The sequence below is a fragment of the Salmo trutta genome, chromosome 24 (genome assembly GCF_901001165.1).
Source record: "Salmo trutta chromosome 24, fSalTru1.1, whole genome shotgun sequence".
In the NCBI taxonomy this organism is placed as follows: Eukaryota; Metazoa; Chordata; class Actinopteri; order Salmoniformes; family Salmonidae; genus Salmo; species Salmo trutta.
Window position 1 is genome coordinate 18,148,501 of NC_042980.1, and position 20,163 is coordinate 18,168,663.

General features: G+C 42.2%; 1 long non-coding RNA gene across 2 annotated transcripts in view; it reads left to right on the forward strand.

The window, feature by feature from the left end:
• LOC115160845 (uncharacterized) overlaps positions 1-20,163 on the forward strand; it is a 69,979-nt gene that overhangs the window by 1,808 nt on the left and 48,008 nt on the right. The window lies entirely within an intron of this gene.

The window sequence follows — 20,163 nt, forward strand, 5'->3', positions numbered from 1 at the left end:
ATAAAAGTATAGTATAGTTTCTAATACGTTTGTAAATAGGCCCTATCTAGAGGTGCACAGAGGAGAGGTGCAAACAGTTGCGCCCAGTAACTCCCCCTTTTTTGTCTCTATGTCTGTTAAAATGGCATGAAATGAGATTACAGACTTCGATACCGGAGTGCTTTGGGCATTAAGAAATCTACTGTCAGTGGGGCATCTTCTCTTCTTGTGTAGAGAAAGAACAATGTTTTATGACCAAAGTATGTTCTATAATGAGTCCTCCAATTAGCATTTGATCATGTAGAATAGCATATAGGCCTACTCCCATAATCAAAATGACATTTCCACTAACATGGTTGCTTTTGAAAATGGACAAACATATTTATTTTAAAACCATAATCTCCTTATTGTGATTTTTTTGAAGTGTAAAAAAATGTTTATCTATAATTTTATTAAAATGTTTATTTTTTTTGTGGCCTTTGAAAGTACACTTCATAGCTAGGTTTTGTCACTCATAGAATATTGCTTTTGGGAAGAAAATATCAAACAGAGATATTTTATAATATGAGACTTGTAGCTGCATAAAGCTGAATTGATGTCTGTGGCTTATTTGGAGTGCCTGATAAGTGTTTATGTAGAACCACCTGAAGTTCTAGGAAAAATAAAAGGGAAATGAGAGCGTCAGTCACCCCATGAACCTGAGGAACGGTTTGTCATACCCTGACCATGTGAGCTGCCACACACACACACACACACACACACACACACACACACACACACACACGCACACGCACACGTACACGCACACGCACACGCACACACAGACGCACACGCACACGCACACACACACACACACACGCGCACACACACACACACACACACACACGCACACACACGCACACACACACACAGAGAGAGAGAGGGAAATAGATAGAAACCTAATGTTGCTCAAGAGGTCTTATTGCAACATGGGAGAGATACAGTTGAGGGGGAAGATTAGAGGCAAATGGATGTCATTGACATTAATAGGTGAAAGAGGGATCTGGAAAGTGTATGTGTTGAGCAACTGAGCATCATGTCCACTAATCACTCCTCTTTTTTACAGGCCGATATGAAACAGCAAGGGTGACTTACAGTTAATGTCCTAGCAACATAGATATTTAAATTCCACATTAAAAAAAAATTATAGGAAAATTTTTTGTTACACACACCTCAGTTCAGCCTGTTAAAGAAGCTGTTGTCATTTATTTATTCTCATGTGTTTAAGCTGCCACTCTGATTTGGCTAAATGATGTGGTATAAACTGTACTGTTTTGTATTTTAGCATTCTGGATGTATTTCATGAAGTGAAAATGCTCAGTAATTTGGAGTACGGTTATCACTATGTAAATTGCATGAACTTGTCACGTCAAAATACCAGCTAGACATTGCGCACCCACAAGGCTGTTCTCTCTGATGTGGTTCAGCATCGGAATGTTGCCCACTGGCATCCAACAGCAAACAACTTCCATCAACAACACAACAAATGTTGTCTGATAAACTGTACTAGCTACGGTTCACTCAGCAACTATCATTATTGAAGTCATTGGCCAATGAATTCTTATGTGATAGTGGTTTTATATGGACATGACAGACTCAACAGTCCTTTGGACCTCCCCTCCTACCCCATCATAAATGTGTTATTGTCACATACACTGGAAAGATGCAGTGAAATGTGTTGTTTTACAGGATCAGCCATAGCAGTACAGCTCCCCTGGAGCAAATGATGGGGTTTAAATTCCTTCCTTAAGGGCACATCAACAGGTTTTTCACCTTATCGGCTCGGGTATTTGAACCAGTGACCTTTCGGTTGCTGGCCTAACGTTCTAACCGCTAGGCTACCTGCCGCCCATAACCGCCCTTCCTCTTGCCCCCCATGTGTGACCTAATCCAGCGTCTGCTGTCAACATAAACACATCTCTAATCTGAGTCTATATCTGTGTAATACCAGTGTAAATTGAAAATAGAGGGGTAGAATAAAGACCGGGAGAGGAGAAGGGGAGGAGGGGAGGGGGCGAGGGGGTCGCATTGACTAATCCTGGATGTGGGAGGGGCGACAGATTAATATCGAGGCCTGGAAATTAACCAGGCTGGGGAGGGAAAGGTCTTTGGTAGAGGGGATTTAGGACAGGAGATCTCCAATACCTCTCCGAGCATACTGGGAGATACAGACTGCATCCCTGACCTATATATATACTGTACGTGTGTCTTGTCTGGCCTTGTGTATATGTTCTATTGACTTCTCAGAGGCATGGAATACATGGAAGGCTACCTCCTGACCTCCTGTTATGCTGTGGGTGGATCTCTGTTTACCTTTTGACCGCCCAGTGACTAAAACATGTGACACATAACCACAAACAGGAGGAGCTTTCACTTAACTCCATGATTCACCACAGTGTTAGTTTACTTCATGGAACCTCAGGATTATATGGTCATGTACCTGGTTAGTTTACACCCTGGTTTACACAATTGTGTTGTTATATTGTGAAATGTATATATTTTACATTACAGTCACTAGAATCTGTTTTTGTTCAAAACTACTATTTTAGACTGACCATGTTTAATTCCTAAAGGCAATGATAGTTTATATTGTACGAAAACATTGGATTTTAGGATATTGCTATAGTGAATTATAGTTAGTTCTGCCCTATGCAGGTTTTTTGTCAAGGTAATCAAAATCCCAAGGGGTCAGATAAGCCCAGCTTTTTGTTGTCTCATTCTCCCTCTACCAACCCGGCCATCTCTCCCTGCCCTGCCTGGCCCGTTCATTAAGCCCTGTCTAAACAAGTAGGTGCTTGTGTCCCTACCAGTGTCACAGCAACGTTTGGTTTGATCTCCTGCCAAGCTCGGCATGGTCCATGGACCCTGGCGCCTCCTGTTAGAGGCCTCCTTTTATTTTATAAAAAGGATGGAATGCTGCAGCAATTACAGATGACCAGCATGTTTCAAATACGGGTACATGTTGTCATTTTGCTGAGGCAACTGTGAAACAAATCATTTGAGTTTTTCAGAGACATTTCGTGACTAGTCGTTCTTTGATTAGATGGAATGGAATGCATCGCTATCTGATAGACTTAAAATGAAATCTTAATTTGCACAGCCAGGGTTTGTGTACTTGTGTATCTTAACTTGTTTTTATATATGCCGCAAAGCTCTAAATTCTTGGTGACATTATGCCCTTATTAACTATAGAGGCATAGATCTGTCTCGACTAGAAAGCCCTGTCCTCAGCGATTAGCTCTGGCTTTTCAGTCTCTCATTACTAAAATACTGTATTTGTCAAAGCTTTTCACTGCCCCAAAAGAGGAGTTTCTCAATTTGATAAAATCTAACTTTATTTATCCCCCCAGGAGCAAGGACCCTTCTTATGACACTAATTCCATGTGTTCTTCATCAAATCTGTTAGGTATTTACAGGTAATTGGTGCATAGTAACTGAATGGGTATAGTGAGGTTTCCCCTGTCCGTCACGGGTCCCTGTATACCCTCAACTGCTCTGAATGCTTCTACGCTGCCCTCATGTGTTGAGAAACCCTCAAATATTTTGGGGGAGGGCTTACTCTCAATCCCCTGCCTCCCCACCCCTAAATCCTCGCCTCCCATTGCCAGCCCCCACCCTCTCCTAAAGACCCCTCCCTCCACCACTGCAGCCTCCTCCCCCTGTCCCTCCCTTTTTTCAATTCCTACCTTGCAGTTTAGTGCTGTGTGGAGGATTTAGGCCTTAATTGACAGCCAGATGTGAGGCCCCTGGGGAGCAGGCTGGTGAGCTATGATGCTCTAAGCCTAATGGGAAGTTTTATATGTATGGGAGTGAGGGCCTTGAACTGATTAGTGTAATTCCCCCTAACCTCCCCACCCCCCTCCCCATCATCAACCCCCACCTTCTTTCCTAATGCAACATCCCCCACCCCCCAAAAACAGATTAAGGTAAGCCGAATGTTACCATCAGAGATTAGTGTACCTTTACAGCCATTACCATCTTCAGATGGCTGTCTGGGCAGTGGTCGGAGGGAGCCATTGGGTCAGTGATTTAAGTCACGTGCAACGTGGTGGATAGTGGAGGACATGAAACATAAACTGCAGCACCTGTCAAGATAGGTTATTGCCTAGGTTCGTCTGGCGTGCCTGTGCACACCTGTTACAGTTTCATCATCAAGGAAGCCCCTTTGATCAGTGCCATGTGGTGTCACTCAGACGTGCAAGCAAGTAGGACGCACGCACACATAGGCACGCGCCAACACACACACAAACACACACCTCCCAAAGGGTAGTTATCCACCTTGGCGGTTAATCCTATCTCCTACACATAGTGTAGGTCAGATAGGTGACAACAGGAGCAATAATGAGAGCTGGAGCAGAAGAGCTGTGAATAGTCTACTGGATTTTTTGTTGTTTCTGTGACAAGGTATTTGACAGACAGGGAATGGTGATGATAGCTTTGGTTACACTGAGTATGAGCCTGATTCTGAACAGGACAGCTTTTTACTGAATGATTAGGCATGATGCCACCCATGGAAAGTCTCTGAAACACTGAAACATGAAATTATCTCTTGCCATCATGCAGAAAACCACTGTCAGAAATTTATATGGAAGGAGTTAGAAAGAGGTTAGCTCCCCAAAAAATGTAGCTTTGCCTCAATTTAGGTCCTGACTTTGAAGAATATAGACGATTTGTGAACTACTCTGTGGCTGAAACTCCAAAGGAGGAATAGAAACAGAAAAGAGGAGAGGAAAAAAACCACAAACTGAATAAAGTAAGTCAATACATTTGCTCTTGGGGAGTATGAGGCACAGAGAAGTAGGAACCAGACATTAGTCATCTGAAACACACCACCACTTTACCTGAAATACAGAGGTTGATATCGGACGTTCATGAGTCTAGACTCAGTCACCATTGACTGGAAGGTATTAATTACCAACGACCCGTCTTAACCACAAATCCCATTAACCCAGTGTGTAGCGCATTTATTACGCACATGACCTGTGAACTCTGCACATACTGTAAATCAGCCTTAATATTAAGTAATAAACCTGCAATACCGAAACTGGATACTGGAAAGTTTCTGTCATACTCCAAGTGTCATCTTATTCAAAATGTTTTCAAGAAAAGAGGACAGGACACATATAGATATCTAAGTGTCTTAGCAGGGATATCTTCACCAAACTGATGTTACTAAAGCAAGGCCTTATAGGAGGCTGTGAATGGTAATCATACAAGGCGGTGAGACTTGGTCCTGTCAGCTCTACAGTCAGAGTGATGGGCTGTCAGGTCAGGACTAAATTTACTCATGGGGCGGTCGCGGTCATTGGCACTTCCTTTTGGCTGTCATGATGCCCTCAGGAGTTCTGTTAAAGAGTGCTGGATCTTGCAGTGACATGACTTTGACAGAACAGAAACTGTGTGTAGGGAAGTGTCTGTCTATGTGTGTGTGTGTGTGTGTGTGTGTGTGTGTGTGTGTGTGTGTGTGTGTGTGTGTGTGTGTGTGTGTGTGTGTGTGTGTGTGTGGGTGTGTGTGTGTGTGTGTGTGTGTGTGTGTGTGTGTATATGTGTGGGTGTGTGTGCGTGTCTCCCACTGTGTCAGTGAGTCTTTATTTGTGGGTGAAACTTTAAAAGCCGGCAAGATAACACACACTTCATATTCAGTAGATATAGGCTTAACTGACCATATAGAACTAACCCCAGTTTCAGCCGCTGCCCTGACAGGCTTTCCCAGCCGCTATATGAACCCTCCAAGGCGAAGGACAGGAAATGGACAGGGGGAACTAATCTTGGGGAGGAAGCGGTGGGGTGATACCTGAGGAGGAAACCAGGAGGATGTGACTGGCTAGTGATTACTGTACACAGAACTGTCAACCCACACGGATGACACAGGGTGTGTGTGTCTGTGTGTGTGTGTGTGTGTGTGTGCTTGCATGTACGTGTCAGTGACTGTGTGACGGACGGGGTAAGGAGGTAGAGGGTGTTATCGGACAGGCTCGTTCAAGGAGGAAGTGAATGCAAGGCATGATAGTTAGACAAAGTGGGCCATATCAGTAGAGAATGAGGGTGTTGGAATGTAGGGGGCCAGAGTTTAGCAGCTCGGTCTCCGGCCCCCTGTCTGTCCAATCCTCCATGTGAGGCGAAGCATGGGGAATGAGCACGTGTGTGCCTTTCCAAACATCTAAAAGCTGTGTATAAGCCACACATACCATATCATACAAACACTTCCACAGCCTAGTAACACTACCAGCACCTGCACATGCTCAATACACACTGACCTGATTCACAACGGTATACATACATACACTACCTCCACCAATACCTCGAAAGTTCACATCAAATCAGGCATTGATCATACACATGGTTTTACAACACGGAAACACTATTTGAACACTGCACCATCCATGTTCACAGTACGTCTGACCTGCCATGCTATTGAATAGAGGAAAGGGGGATTTGAGCTGGTTCATCACCTTCTTTCTATAGAATAACATCCAGGCGTTTTTTTTTATCGACAAACAGCAGCCACAACAAAAAAGGGTTGACTTTCGATTTGTGTGAGCTGCTGGATGGGAGTGAGTATTCCCCCCAGAGGGAGGATTAGCTGTACCTGTGAAAGGCCTGTCAGGTAGATTCACAGGAAGCCATGATAAGAAGAGGAGTGAGTGGGAGGAGAGGGGGGATAAGCGAGAGGAGCGGAGGAGGAACAGTTCCATTCCTTCTCTGTAATCCAGGCCCTCGCAGGATGCCTGCAGAGCAAGGCTTCCCACCCGTCTGTGTTTTGTGTTATGTCTCCCTTCTGTGGAAAGATGGAGAGAAGGAGGAAGAGGGAGATACTATTGAATGTGGCATCTAAAAGGAGGGGAAGATGGCTGAATTTGTGGATTGATGTCTAAAATGTTGCAGAAAATCTTGATCTTTCAAACATAACCTAACTGGACATATTGGGTACATTGATCAATGTTTTTACACCTTCTTCTGCATACTGTGCATGGCAGTTTGCATCCTTTTTCAGTACATCAGGGAAGGTATAATCAAGGTAGGCCTATAGATTCATTTAACCACACATTCAAGTACTTGGGAAATTCCGTTTGTAGCTCGGATCAAGTGTCAGAGTGCTTGGATTTAAATAATTCAATAAACTCTGTAAATTGACCTTTTCCACAGTGACCACAATAAATGCAGCACTTCATGTTTTGGCAGAGGTCCTCACACTCTTGAGCATAAAGGAAGCATGTCCTTAGGATAACTGGACGAGGTAACTAATCATAACAGGACATACAGAAGGAGAGCTGGATCTAAAACGTATAGTTTTTTTCAATTCTGTTTTAATAAATGTACCCGTTGAAGAAATAAGAGGGAGGGAGAGAGATAAAGGTGAGAGAGTAAGAGAGAGAGAGAGAGAGAGAGAGAGAGAGAGAGAGAGAGAGGGGGGAGAGAAAGATAGATAGAGACGTCCTAACCTGTGTGTCTGTGTGTAAAAACGAAGATGAGCAGGTAGTTGACAAACAGCGTACCACTTAGTGATTAGGAGGATCCAGTGGTGGGTCACGTTAATGTCAACACTGCTGTCACAGCCCCATATGTTTACAACCCTCTTTCTGGCAGCTCCCGCCTCCCAGTTCCCTCCCTAGCACCGGTAAACTGAGTCCTTCACAAGTCCCTCATTCTCTCTCTCCTCGGCTCCATGTTATGTGTTCTCTTTTCAAATGACCACCACCCCACCTGTGTGTAACTGTATTCTCCGTACTGTCTGTCAGTGTCTGAACTTAACAGGGATGGGATAACTCATTGAGGTAATGGTTCCTCTCACTTGTCCAAGACAATACAGCTTCACATTAAAGGTGGCTAATTTCTGTCACACTGCTAACAATGGTGATGAGCTGTGGCAGATGCTAATGGTAGTACTACATGTTTAATTGGGAGCAGTATGTAACTACATACAGTATAGAGCCAAGCCCCCCTACTGCGTTTCCTAACCTTGACCCCTGGGTGTAAAACGTATTTCTCCCATATAATGTCTGAGAAATTACGTGTCAAGAAGTTGTTAAACCTTGAGTCACTGGATTACTGTCCGACGGCCCCTGTCTTTTTCAGTCGCTTGGGTAACGTCCCACTTCTTTCGAACTGTCCTAATTGAAAACAGCCGTTTGCAGAAATTTTACAAGCCAGCCATAAAAAGCTTGTTCCTGTGTAGTATGTCCATACAGTGTATTGTATGCACTGCATGAGTACTCTTAGCATTGGTAGGTAGGCTATGGGATAATGACTTGTGGGTCATTCACAATCCTAGTGAGAGACAGCCTACATCTGGTAAGTGTGTTTAGTATCCATGAATCCATCAACATCACAGTACTCATAGGCAGGCAGGTATTAAACACATGGATGGTGGTGGCTGAGGTGAGTGGCTCCTATTCAAGAATGCATATTTGTAAAAATGCTGAAATTCAACTAAACACATCGGGGCCAATGTTCCCTCCCCAGGATTGCTGCGCAGAAGAAATATCAGCGTGTGCAGAGAAGCACGAGATTGAACTTCACTCAACTTTCCAGAGTTTTCCCCGTTAGTTAACACTATCAACTTTTCCCTTTAAATCAAATCAAATGTATTTATATAGCCCTTCTTACATCAGCTGATATATCAAAGTGCTGTACAGAAACCCAGTCTAAAACCCCAAAGAGCAAGCAATGCAGGTGTAGAAGCACGGTGGCTAGGAAAAACTCCCTAGAAAGGCCTAAACCTAGGAAGAAACCTAGAGAGGAACTAGGCTATGAGGGGTGGCCAGTCGTCTTCTGGCTGTGCCGGGTGGAGATTATAACAGAACAGGGCCAAGATGTTCAAATGTTCATAAATGACCAGCATGGTCAAATAATAGTAATCACAGTGAACAGGTCAGGGTTCCATAGCCGCAGGCAGAACAGTTGAAACTGGAGCAACAGCACGGCCAGGTGGACTGGGGACAACAAGGAGTCATCATGCCAAGTCCTGAGGCATGGTCCTAGGGCTCAGGTCCTCCGAAAGAGAGAGAGAAAAAGAAAGAAAGAGAGAATTAGAGAGAGTATGCCTAAATTCACACAGGACACCGGATAAGACAGGAGAAATACTCCAGATATAACAGACTGACCCTAGCCCCCCGACACATAAACTACTGCAGCATAAATACTGGAGGCTGAGACAGGAGGGGTCAGGAGACACTGTGGCCCTATCCGATGATACCCCCGGACAGGGCCAAACAGGCAGGATAGAACCCTACCCACTTTGTCAAAGCACAGCCTCCACACCACTAGAGGGATATCTTCAACCAACAACTTACCATCCTGAGACAAGGCCGAGTATAGCCCACAAAGATCTCCGCCACGGCACAACCCAAGGGGGAGCATCAACCCAGACAGGAAGACCACGTCAGTGACTCAACCCACTCAAGTGATGCACCCCTCCTAGGGACGGCATGGAAGAGCACCAGTAAGCCAGTGACTCTGCCCCTGTAATAGGGTTAGAGCCAGAGAATCCCAGTGGAGAGAGGGGAACCGGCTAAGCAGAGACAGCAAGGACGGTTCGTTGCTCCAGTTCCTTTCCGTTCACCTTCACACTCCTGGGCCAGACTACACTCAATCATAGGACCTACTGAAGAGATGAGACTTCAATACAGACTTAAAGGTTGAGACCGAGTCTGCGTCTCTCACATGGTAGGCAGACCATTCCATAAAAATGGAGCTCTATAGGAGAAAGCCCTGCCTCCAGCTGTTTGCTTAGAAATTCTAGGGAAAATTAGGAGGCCTGCGTCTTGTGACCGTAGCGTACGTGTAGGTATGTACAGCAGGACCAAATCGGAAAGATAGGTAGGAGCAAGCCCATGTAATGCTTTGTAGGTTAGCAGTAAAACCTTGAAATCAGCCCTTGCCTTAACAGGAAGCCAGTGTAAAGAGGCTAGCACTGGAGTAATATGATCACATTTTTTGGTTCTTGTCAAGTTTCCAAGCAGCCGTATTTAGCACTAACAGAAGTTTATTTAGTGCTTTATCCGGGTAGCCGGAAAGTAGTCTAACCTAGAAGTAACAAAAGCATGGATACATTTTTCTGCATCAATTTTGGACAGAAAATGTCAGATTTCTGCAATGTTACGCAGATGGAAAAAAGCTGTCCTTGAAACAATCTTGATATGTTCGTCAAAAGAGAGATCAGGGTCCAGAGTAACGCCGAAGTCCTTCACAGTTTTATTTGAGACGACTGTACAACCATCAAGATTAATTGTCAGATTCAACAGAAGATCTCTTTGTTTCTTGGGACCTAGAACAAGCATCTCTGTTTTGTCCGAGTTTAAAAGTAGAACGTTTGCAGCCACCCACTTCCTTATGTCTGAAACACAGGCTTCCAGCGAGGGCAATTTTGGGGATTCACCATGTTTCATTGCAACGCAGTCTCACAATCAATTCGTGCATATATGCACATAATGCATTTCAGCAAATTTCGTGCGTTTTTGTGTGGCTTAATTCGTGAGAAAAGACAAAATTTTATGTGCTTCTTAATTCGTGCGAAAAGACACAAATTTAACCAGTAGGCTACACACAAGCCTTTGCATAAACCATATAGACGCGATAGTTTATATTTCATTTTTGTTCTTCTTAATGGCTAATTCAACGTTATGAATATTGTAATGAAACAGGCAGGGAGCAGGTCTCGAACCCTCAACCTTCTAGCCCGAGGTCCGGCGCGCTATCAGAGTCGATTTCCGCACTTATAAACCCAGGGTCGTTACACTATACAGAAATGTTGTCTTTGTTTAACCATGTTTTAAAATGTGTCCTTGTATGCCTATATGTACTGTTTTAGACTTGCTGAAAGTCTAAAACAGTACATATAGGCATACAACGACACATTTTAAAACATGGTTAAACAAAGACAACATTTCTGTATAGTGTAAAACAGTACATGTGCAAGTCTAAAACAGTACATATAGGCGTACAACGACACATTTTAAAAGCTAGTCAGGTAAAGAACTTTTTTTTGTCTTAAAGGGGCAGTGTTGTATTTTGAGACAGGCTTTAATAAGCTAAGTAGCCAATAGGCAGAGTACCCCATAATTTGTCTGATTCTCTTAAATAATGCTATGGGAGTAATTATGCATTTTATTTTGTAAAGTGGTTTCTTGCATCAAACAACACATCAACATTTTCAGACACCTCCTTGTCTGAAGGACAAATGGACAAACAGGTTAATGTCAAGCCCTGCATGTTTTTTTTCAAAAGTATCATGGAATGTAGACCTACATTGAACTCCACACATTGGCTGCTACTGTAGGCTGAATGAACAGCTATTTCCATGTTAAAATGTTTATGGGATGCATTTTGTCCATTGTTTTTGATAACCAAAGTAGCCTACTTGCCCACTGTTAAAACTAACTTAAATCATGTACAGCCTCAGTGTTCACAGTAAACGTGCGCCGGAAGTTGCACAGAATTTTCACAACCTTCAAGTTTGCACTCAGCAGACCTGAAATTTGCTCAGTGACTAAAAGAATTATAGGGAACATTGATGGGGGCTGCTACTGAGAGTTGTATTGACACAGACGACAACCATTCTCTCCATGAAAACCAGGTCCTCCTGGAAACTGTCTCAGACCCACACAGGCATAAAGCAACAGATGATATCACCAGGCATTGGTCTGGTCTATACTGTAGGTGGTAGATCTCTGAGAGAGTAAGATTACCAGCTATCACAGGTCAGGTGTTCCGTCTTCAGTCCAAAGCCAGAGAGCCTGAGCCAATGTAAACTAGCTCTGTAACTAGGGAGGTTTGAGTGGGAGGGAGAGGCAGCCTAGGGGACTCCCTTTATGGTTGTTTTTCTTGATCCATATTACTTACCTTGAAAGAGTGAACGTTCCACAGGGGCCTCATAGAAATTCCAGTCAAAGTGTCATAGTCATTTTTTTAACACTCAGCAAGACGCCACGCATTTATCGTCCCACGGATGTGGATGGACAGTATTGTCGTCACCTATTTAGATCTGTGGTTGAAAGGATCCTAGGCCTCTTTTCAGTTTCAACTGACTTTCAGTCAGTGGATGACACTAACAACCAGGCCATCCTCAAAGGAAAGAGCAACCAATGTGGAAGAACCGTGGTCAAGAACTTCACCAAAATGTATATTTCGAGCATTCTAGCAGCAATGCAAAAATACTTCAGGGTGACTTTTGGACTGTTCTTTAGGTCCTTTCTGTTTTTGCTCTCTAGATGTTTACCCAGGAATGAGAGTTGGGTCAGGACGTCCTGGCAGGGTCATGTACTGCGTCGCCTGTTGTTCTTGGACACTCCCCAGCAACAGCTTGGAGTTCTATCTGTCTTTGGTCATCTCACCGTAACTGTAAGGGGACCAAACTATATCAAGCGTACCGTGCAAAATTGTATCGTTATGGTACCTTGCCGAGAGGGGAGACATGCATACCTTTTATAGCTTAGCGTTTGAAGTATTTGATACAAGCGATGAGAGATTTTGAGAATTATTAGACAATACAACAAGAATATGATCTTAACAGGCCCTGAAGGATATCAAAGTATGTTAAGGTATCCTTAAAAGGTTCTCGTTACTCATTTAGGGTGCAATAAATGACCTCCTACAAGCTATAAAAATCTCACTCCTCCCTTATCTTTAATGTAGGCCTACATTAAACACATACAGTAATCTAAAATCTGTGCTAGTCAGCCTATAGAATTGATCTTTGTAGCCGGAAGAACAATTTAATGCAAGAACAAGAGGATGCTGAGTGTGTCCTTACTCAGAAAACCAGGAAACCACTACAGAGGGAGAATGCATTCTTACATTCTTAAAACTATTGCTAAGTGTTCTTTAGAAAAGGTACACTCCCTTCTGCTAAATGCTGTCAGATGGGCCTTTTTAAAGCCATGTGTGGGAGTGACTCGCAGTCGTCCTGTTGCCGCTCATGTGTTTTTGTTTCTTCAGATTTCTGTGGAGGCATTATTCCCGGTGTCTTTTAAAAAAAGGGAGATGAAGTGAAAAGAACGAGACGAGTTTGGATCTCGCAGGCAGACAGAAGGCATGAAAACAGAGGGAGACGTAGGTAGTGTGTCAGGGGGAGAGATTTAGGTTTGCGTTGGCAGCCGCAGACAAAGAATGCAGACAGAGTTGGAAGGGGGTAGCGGGGTGCTAGGTCACTGACACGACAAATCAAAACCGAAGGGACTTAGACTTCTCGCTTTATATTTCTTGCTTGATAAACATCTCTGTGTGGAAAATTGCCCCAGCACCTCTGATACACTGTGCTACAAAGCTTTACCTCCCACCCTTCCTCTTTACTATAGCAGTTAATGTTGACTCATCCCCCCACTGCTCCGACTGAAATGGTACACAATACGTCTGCAAGGTAACGTCCTTCAGCTATGACCAAATGTGTTATGATTGGACAGTGCTGTGTTATGCTGGATTTTATGCTAGAATGTGGATTTGAGCAAACCAGCAAAGGTTCCACTGATATTTTTTTTGATCTCCTTCACGGGAGACACCATCACCCAAAGCCTTGGAGTTACTAATGAAGTCATGCACAGCAAGTGCAGTCATAGAATAGGTTGTTTGATTTGTAAAAGGCACCAGTCAGGCTGGGCCGGGGCAGGCGGCAGTGATATGAGATGTCTTCTGTGCTATCGTATGCGTGGGCAGAGACTCTGTCTGTATCTGGTGCCAGCCACTGTTTATGACTAATACACATTAGAGAAACCATTGCTGTGGAGGAAATCCTGAGGAGGAAGGCTTATTCAAAACATTTAATCTTGTAACAGGCAACAGTGAAACACACTTCAGTAAACTGGCAAACATAGTAGATCACAGAAGCCAGAGGGAAGGGGAGACCTTATAGTCCAACTATTGTGTTACTTCTGTGATGCAATGTGTCTGGTAAGAAGAGTATAAACTAGTGGAGACAATTGTCACTGACCAAATAAGATGATTAGGCAGAATCATGATAATATTTTCAGTTGGGGAAATATACTTTTGTTTTGAGAATTAAAAGTGGAAACACACTTACACTAAATCAAAGGCCCTAACCAGGAGCCAACCAGGACAATAATAGCATAGTGATTTTCCTTGACTCACGGAGGGCATATTTAAAGTAACAATTATGGATGTGAAAACTTGACATGGAGGGAGGCGAGCTGACAAAGTGCCAAGTCCTCTTTGTGTCTGGAAAGTCCACATCAGTCTAAGAGCCAGGGTACGTAGTCACCGACCGAGTGGTCGGAAAAGGAAACTATTAGTGTGTTTTCTTCTGAAAGATTAAAGCTGCTACAAGGACCAAGTCATCATAAATTCTTCGCTTCATAGGTGTTTGTATTGAACTTCATCTCAGGCTGTGCCTTTAATCTTCAAACAGGAGAAAAGTATTTGGTAGGACACTCCTCCCAGCTTGAGGCCTACAGTAGGCAGTGTGTGGGTGAAAGCACACAAAGAACCTTAAAACTAACACAAAACCCAGGGGAAAGTGTTGTAATCAAAACACAGAGAATATATCAAGCGCACTACTAAAGGTTTCGGTATGTCCAGTATAACTCATACTGGAACAAAAATGTAAACGGTTATTGGCAGAATCAAGATATTTCTAAACATCTTAGCACTGTCAAAGTGTACTATCAGTGAAATATCATCTATAACACTTGTTTTCTTCAGTCAAGAGTTATGTTACACACCCTATAGCACTGAGTAATAAGAGTAATAACAGTAATAATAATCCTCCTTCGGACATGACTGGGACTAATCTATCTTCAGTATAACCCCAGAGGAATTTGCTTGTCATTTTCATTGAGAAATACACATGTGTATCTTTTTCAAGCTGGACTTCTTAGATTTCCAAGCAATCTCTAAACTATCTTGTCAACTGGAATGATAAATTACTGAACAGACAGAATAAACAAACCAACAGTCAGTTGTTTATGCCACCATGCTGTACCCTCAAAGCCCTCTTTATGCCATATCTACTTAAGAGGGAAATTCTGAGAACTTTGCCAAGAGTCCATAATTAAATAGACATACCATTCTATAGATGAAAGGTAATTGTTACTGTATGTGTTGGGGATAAATCAACCATATGCAAGTCCCCTGGTGGTGACAAAACATTTAGCTTCCAGGTATTGTTTTTCAACCCAACATGGGACAACCCTGTATATTTACAATTTATGTATAGTTATTTCTATATCTTGGAAAGTCCTAAAAGTCCCAAAAGTAGAAGGTGTTCAAGCACCGCTCATAAAACATCATGTCATTTGTTATGGTAAAAAAAAAAATTCTCAGTCCCAGAGCTAAAAAGAAAAGTTATGGCAGAAAATGATGACTCCATCCCATCAGTCTCTAACACAGCAAGTTTGCTGCTGTGGGCCTTTCCTGCAGTCAAATGACCTAGTGGCCTCATAGGTGGAATGTTACTAATATCTTTCATAATTTCATAACTAATACAAAAATATATATATATGAAAATCCGGTGTTTCTACGTCAAAGAGTTTTGTTATATTTCAGTCTTCTGAGTTGTGTAGAATGTGAAATATTGGGATGCAAACTCAAGAGTGAATACATTTCAACTCTATATCTGACATGGTACAGGTGTCTTCTTTTTTTAAGCCCATAACCATGTCTGTGAGGTACAGTTGAAGTCAGAAGTTTATATACAGCTTAGCTAAATACATTTAAACTGAGTTTTTCACAATTCCTGAAGTAAAAATTCCGTGAATTTGGTCTGTTAGGATCACCACTTTATTTTAAGAATGTGAAATGTCAGAATAATAGTAGAGAGAATGATTTATTTCTGCTTTTATTTCTTTCATCACATTCCCAGTGGGTCAGAAGTTTATAAACACTCAATTAGTATTTGGTAGCATTGCCTTGGGTCAAACGTTTCAAGTAGCATTCCACAAGCTTCCCACAATAAGTTGGGTGAATTTTGGCCCATTCCTCCTGACAGGGCTGGTGTAACTGAGTCAGGTTTGTAGGCTTCCTTGTCCGCACACACTTTTTCAGTTCTGCCCACAAATTTTCAATGGGATTGAGGTCAGGGCTTTGTGATGGCCATTCCAATACCATGACTTTGTTGTCCTTAAGCCATTTTGACACAACTTTGGGAGTATGCTTGAGGTCTTTGTCCATTTGGAAAACCCATTTGCGACTAAGCTTTAACTTCCTGACTGATGTCTTGAGATGTTGCTTCAATATATCCACATAATTTTCCTACCTCATGATGCCATCTAATTTTGTGAAGTGCACCAGTCCCTCCTGCAGTAAAGCACCCCCACAACATGATGCTGCCACCCCTGTACTTCACGGTTGGGATGGTGTTCTTTGGCTTGCAAGCCTCCCCCTTTTTCCTCCAAAAATAACGATGTTCATTATGGCAAAACAATTTTTGTTTCATCAGACCAGAGGACATTTCTCCAAAAAGTAGGATCTTTGTCTCCATGTGTAGTTGCAAACCGTAGTCTTGATTTTTTTTATGGCGGTTTTGGAGCAGTGGCTTCTTCCTTGCTGAGCGGCCTTTTAGGTTATGGCGATATAGGACTCGTTTTACTGTGGATATAGATACTTTTTTACCCGTTTCCTCCAGCATCTTCACAAGGTCCTTTGCTGTTGTCCTGGGATTGATTTGCACTTTCGCACCAAAGTACGTTCATCTCTAGGAGACAGAATGCGTCTCCTTCCTGAGCGGTATGATGGCTGTGTGGTCCCATGGTGTTTATACTTGCGTACTATTGTTTGTACAGATGAATGTGGTACCTTCAGGCGTTTGGAAATTGCTCCCAAGGATGAACCAGACTTGTGGAGGTCTTGGCTGATTTCTTTTGATTTTCCCATGATGTCAAGCAAAGAGGCACTGAGTTTGAAGGTAGGCCTTGAAACACATTCACAGGTACACCTCCAATTGACTCAAATTATGTCAATTAGCCTACCAGAAGCTTCTAAAGCCATGACATCATTTTCTGGAATTTTCCAAGCTGTTTAAAGGCACAGTCAACTTAGTGTATGTAAACTTCTGACCCCCTGGAATTGTGATACAGTGAATTATAAGTGAAATAATCTGTCTGTAAACAATTGTTGTAAAAATTACTTGTTTCATGCACAAAGTAGATGTCCTAACCGACTTGCCAAAACTATAGTTTGTTATCAAGACATTTGTGGAGTGGTTTAAAAACGAGTTTTAATGACTCCAACCTAAGTGTATGTAAACTTCCTACTTCAACTGTATATACTTTTGTTTCAAAGTAGATTTGCTTAAGACTACCAAGAAACACTCTGTGTGACCCTGATTTAGCCCACTGCAATAAAAGGTTATTAAAAAAGCTAAAAACCACAAGGTTAATATCACTGTAAATTCCAAAAACGTTTCAGGACACAGACGTTCAGGCGGCATTGTGTAAAATAAGTGATCAGTTATCTGATATTCTGATGAGTTATCAGAGATTCAATTGTATTTTAATTAACGTTGTGAAGGCATCTAAGGTCCTGCCAAAAATACAGACATACAGAGTCAGCCACCAATTGTCACTGTGCAGCTCTGAACAATGTACCGGCCACAGGAGTTCAGAGGTTCTCTTTCATGGCCTTCCAAGGCAAATTTATGAAACACAGAGTGAACGGAGGCCTGCTTGCTGACTGCTCTCTGAAATGCCACATGAAGCAGGTGGGCCAAACAAATGCATAGGGGAACAAACACACACCAGAAATGAAGCCGGAGACATTGGGTTCCTGTGAGCCTTTTTAAATGCATCATCATCAGAGAAGTTACAGTGACCCTCTTGCCCAGCTCCAAAATCCAGTGGCTCTGTAGTCTCTGATGCTTCGTTTTGGGAGCCAGAGCACAGATCATTTGAAGACACTTGCAGTTAGAAGTTTGGCTGAATCATCTGTCAAACAGTTCACCATCCAGCAGTGGAAAGAGGATAGTTGCTTTTGTTTGACTGAATGGGGATGGTTGTATTATTTTCTACCTAGAACTCTTCTGAGAAGTTATCCAATAATCAATAATGTAATGAATCAAAACATTGTAATAGTATTGCATGGTCGTGTCATGATAATATGCCGTCTGGCTTGTGGAAGTTGCCATGACAGGATGTTGTTGAAGACCTCTTACACAAACCTACCACTTGATAGCAATTTAAGCTTTCTCAGGTGAGGTTTGCCACATGAGAAAGCTACTAGGTTGGGTTTTGCCCCATTTCAAATGCCACAAGATGTCCAAAGTCTTACAGTTTTGTGTTTTAACATTCTGCATTAGGTTGATAGCCTGTGGGCATTCATTGTTTATGAGACAAGTTTTGCCAGCCTAATAAGAGATTATAAGACAGTACAAACATTCTGTTTACACAAACCTCTATAAAGACACACTGATATATGTAGGGTTTTTGCAAGAAGGGTTAATTTTAAGGGAAGAACATAGCAGTAGTTGTCACTGAATTATATGGTTCCAAAAATAGATTTAAAGGTGCTTCAAAAAGGCGAGCCAGAATTACCACAAGTCCTGCAATCAAATTTGCTTTAATTTCTTCACTGGTGCCAGTACATACAGCACATACAATCAAGTATCATTGAATACAGCAGTCTGTTGTGGGTGTTATCCACTTCCTCATTATAGGTCATTTCCCCCTGGTGTTAACCTACAGTATAGTTGAACAATAAAGATCATGAGTACTAGGTACCATTAGCAGGGATACCAAACACACCAAGAAAGTCATGAAGAGGGCAAAACAAAACCTTTTCCCCCTGAGGAGACTGAAAAGATTTGTCATGGGTCCCCAGATCCTCAAGAAGTTCCACAGCTGCACCATCGAGAGCATCCTGAAGGGTTGCATAACCGCCTGGCATGGCAACTGCTCGGCATCTGACCATAAGGCGCTACAGAGGGTAGTGTGTACGGCCCAGTACATCATTCGGGCCAAGCTTCCTGCCATCCAGGACCTATATACTTGGTGGTGTCAGAGGAAGGACCAAAAAATGGTCATTGTTTTTACACTTCTGCTACTCACTGTTTATTATCTGTGCATAGTCACTTTACCCCTACCAACATGTACAAATGACCTGGACTAACCTGTACCCGGCACATTGACTCACTACCGGTACCCCTTGTTATTTTATTATCTTACTTTTTTTTTTTTTTTTTACTTTAGTTTATTTAGTAAATATTTTCTTAACTCTATTTTTTGAACTACATTGTTGGTTAAGGCTTGTAAGTAAGCATTTCACAGTAAGGTCTCCACCTGTTGTATTCGGCGCATGTGACAAATAAAATTTGATTTGATTTTGATTTGATTAGAGACACTGGTGCCGTCCTTGGGTTGTGGTGCCAATATTGTTTTTTGTTCCACAAATTAAAATCATCAGCTTCTCGTCTTAATTGGACAATTTGATTTGTTGCCTGCGGTTTCTTAAAACGTTTATACTAATGTCAAATACAAAGTTAAGCTAAATTGTGTTAGTGATGAATTATCAAAGCGATTCTAGGCACGCTAATGTAACAATGTATTTGTGCAAATGGAAAGGTCTCAGTAATGTGCCATATACAAATGTGAAATAAAAATGTTGCTCAAATAAAATTGTCTGTTTTTTTATTGTGACATTTTGCATAATTTATGCATATTTCCCATATCCAAGGAGGTAAATGTGTCTTTTGTGGTATGAGCAACTTATTTCTTGCCTTGCCATTCTCCCTTGGGCCGTGTCAAATGACCTACACACTCTGTATGATGGATGTTCTTTGGGAGTTCATAACAACGTGGATCATGACAAAATTGCAATTTTTCCCTTATACACAAAATGGCAGCTCAGCTTACTACCAAACAGATGATCTCACTGAGTCACCGTGTGAATGGAAGGCCTTGTGTCTTATCACAATCTGGAACTTTGACAAGTCATTTTTGTCACTGTCTTTGTGATGAGAAATACCCCAAGCAAGTACAATGTCAGGAGGTTCTTATGGAACTATTTTGTGTAACCTTAGTATTCCTGAGTAGGGGCAACTTAGTGATCATTGCCCTGCTATCAACTGTGAGTTTGAATTGCTGATAGATTTACCATTCTATTTTAATTAAAACATTGAAATTTCATTGTACTTGATAGTTCTGGAATATATTCATCTCACTTTTGATCTGCTCATTGAGTGCTGCAGTAAAAAAAAGGGTATGT